Here is a 3,615-nt window from a genome sequence, read left to right as displayed (position 1 = left end):
TCTCTGGCCCGCCAGTGATGCCTAGAAGGAAAAGAACAGGTGCGCTAGAAAAAAGTTACTTCCTGAGTAAGAAGATCCAGATATTTGGCCTGGGACCTCACAGCAGGTGCTGAGGGTGGGACCTGGGAACTGAAAGGCAGGGTAATTTCCCTCATTGGATGCCGGGATCGTTCTCAGCATCTAGAAGGGTTCAGGAATCTGGAGGAGGGGCTGCGAGTAGATTAATAAACTAAGACATGAAATATAAATTTGGAAGGCATTTTTGGGGGGAGCCAGGGAGGCTTAGCTTTAGTAACTAAGTTCTTGGAGTCCCTGGACCCCTAGCTTCCAACACATTTTGCCCTATAGCAAAGCAGATATACTTATCAAAGGTAAAGTCTGGTAAACAATAAGATTATCAGGTTGGGGGAACTGCCCTCAGCTGTCTGGCAGCAGGCAGTAATATATGCAGATTTTCAGGTTCGGGGAAATGCTTTCAGCTATTCCAGCAGCAGGTAGTATGATTCAGCCCAGCTGAAGCCTCAAGTTCCATCAACCTTTTGATGAACTTCTTGCATTTATTATGACAAGCTGGAATTAGCTCCAGCAATTAGAAGGTAAGGGCAGGACAGTCAGGAGAACGTCTGATTCTAACCCCCCATTTTCCCTTGTAAATCTGAGCTCCTGAGTCCACCAGAGCTTTTGCAGTTCACGGATCTCATATGTTCAGTGGCCTTGGACAGGTGAATGCACGGACAGCTGGTCTTGGGCCCCGAAGGGATTCCCAAGCACTGGGTTTTATTTATTTTTTAAATATATTTTATTGATTTACAGAGAGGAAGGGAGAGGGATAGAGAGTCAGAAACATCGTTGAGAGAAAAACAGATCAGCTGCCTCCTGTACACCTCCTACTGAGGATGTGCCCACATCCAAGGTACATGCCCTTGACCAGAATCAAACCTGGGACCTTTCAGTCCACAGGCCGACGCTCTATCCACTGAGCCAAACCAGTCAGGGCATCACAGGGTTTTATTTTTGCTCCTTGAAGGGAATAGCAAATGAGGTACTCCTTTAAAATCTTAAGAGCTTCAACCTTTTCTTAATGTTCTTCGTTTCATCCATCTAAACACATTCAGCCTCTGTACATCTGTGCCTTTCAAATGTTTGGATGAGTCCTTCACCTCAGCCCCTCGTTCTGTACCCCGAGCTCCCCAGAGCCTAACGATGCGCGTGGAGCGCTTCACCTGCTGGTGCAGCACGCTCGGGCAGTGTCACTTTATCCACTGAGCCAAACCAGCTAGGGCCAAAATAACATTTTAAACAAGACAGCTAACTAGGCCTTTGTTTCCCCCACAGAAACACCCAATAAACAACAACTGTGGATGGGTAAAGCTCTGTCAGAAATCTAGAAACCAGTTAAGAAGCTGCAAGAACCAAGCCATGCATAAACATAAAAAGCCACCCAGAGGTGGCTGGTGGGCTGAGGTGGCTGGTGGAATGGTTTGCCTGGCCCGGGCAGGGATGGGATGCTGGGAACACGCTGGTGCAGCCGCATGGTCGAGTTTAAGGTCGATGACGGGTAAGAGTACACAGGCACAGGCAGAGGCATACCACAGACGCAAGGCTTCTGAGCACAAGCAGAAATGAGACGCTTACGTATAAATAAAGGCATTTAGAAGCAGCTGGGCTTATGGGAACTGGGTGGAAGCGCACATGCAGCCCCAGGGGCCATGTGCACCTAGAAAGGGCTGAGAGGACCATGAGCCTTTAAGCCAGCCATTCAGTAAAGACGGAGGGGGGACTTGTTTCAAATACCTAAATCTCAACAAAAAACTGTCTCAAATATGCTCAGTGAGCTAAATGAAAAACGGACAGACTAAACAACATCAACAAAAAAGATTTTCAAAAAATGAGAATATCAACAGGGATAGAAATTATAAAACAAGATACTGTAAGCCCCAGCCAGAGCAGTTAGTCAAGAAAAAGAAGGAAAAGGCATCCAAAATGAAAAAAGTAAAATTATCTGTTCACAGACAACGTAGCTGATAATGTGAAAGCCTTAAAGACTTAATGCACCCACACACAGAGCTAACAAATGAATTTAGCAAAGCTGCAAGGTACCGAATCAACACAAAAAAATCAGGTGTTTCTATCCACTAACAACAATCTGAAAAAAAATTTAAAAATTCCATTTACAACTGCATCTAAATACAATACTTATGAATAAATTTAAGGAGGCCAAAGACTGGTCCAACTGAAAACTACAAAATATTAGTGAAAGAAATTAAAGACACAAATAAATGGAAAGACATCGTGTATTCATTCACGTCCCAAGACCTAATGTTAAGGTGTCGGGACCATCCAGGGTGATCCACAGATGTAATTCAATCTCTATACAAATCCCAATGGCATTTTTTTCCCAGTCATATCAAGGGACCCTGAAGAGCCAAATTAATCTTGAAAGACAAAGTTGGAGGTACCATACTTGATTTCAAAACTTATTATAAATCTACAGTAATTAAAACAGTGCAATACGGACATAAAGACAGGCGTAGAGACCAATGGAACAGAATGGAGAACCCAGACATACACTCTGTGGTGAAATGATGTTCAACAAGGATGCCAAGGCCACTCAGTGGGGTAAGGCCAGTCTTTTCATCAAGCCACGCTGGAAACATTAGACATCCATATGAAAAGTATAAAGATAGGCCATGTCTTAGCCTGTGTAGGCTGCTGTAACAAAATAGCACAGACTGGGTAGCTTACAAATAGCAACTTACTTCTCAGTTCTGGAGGCTGGGAAGTCCAAGGACAAGGTGCCAGCATGGTAGCTCCTGGCAAGAGCCTCTTCCTGCCCATAAGCTGTGCCCTCGCATGGAGGAGGCAAGGCGTCCCTGAGGCACTTTTATTGGAGCAGCAGTTCCCCGCATGTGGGCTCTGTCCTCACAGCCAGAACACTTCCCAAAGGCCCCCCTACTCCCCCTACTAAAGCCATCACTTAGGGCTGATTTCCACATACCAGTTTGGGGAGGGGACACAAACACTGAAACCATAGCAGACCTTTATCTCACAACCTACACAAACATGAACATGAACCAGATGTAAACATAAGACCTAAGAGTATAAAACTCTTAGAAGAAAACACTGGGGAAAAGCTTCATGCCAATGGATTTGGCAATGACTTTTTAGACGTGTCATCAAAAGCACTAGCAACAAAAAGTAGAAATAGAGAATGGGCTACATCAGAATGAAAAACTGCATCAAAGAACAACAGCCTATACAGGCAACCTGGAGAACGGGAGAATATATTTGTAAATTATATAGCTGGTAAGGGGTTATATCTAGTATAAAGAGTTCCTACAGCCCAGCCAGTGTGGCTCAGCAGATTGAGGGTCATCCCATGCACCAGGAGGTGGCTGGGCAATTCCCATTTAGGGCACATGCCAGGTTGTGGGCTCCATTCCCAGTAGGGGACATGCAGGAAGCAGCTGATTGATATTTCTCCCTCATCGATGTTTCTATCCCTCCCTCCCTTCCTCTCAGAAATCAATAACATTTTTTTAAATGAGAGAAAAAAAGAAAAGAATTCTACAACCCAACAACCAAAAAAAACACAACCCAAACAATTAAAAAAAC

Source organism: Myotis davidii, unplaced genomic scaffold, assembly GCF_000327345.1.
Source record: "Myotis davidii unplaced genomic scaffold, ASM32734v1 scaffold456, whole genome shotgun sequence".
Classification (NCBI taxonomy): domain Eukaryota; kingdom Metazoa; phylum Chordata; class Mammalia; order Chiroptera; family Vespertilionidae; genus Myotis; species Myotis davidii.
Note: the sequence above shows the minus strand (reverse complement) of the source record.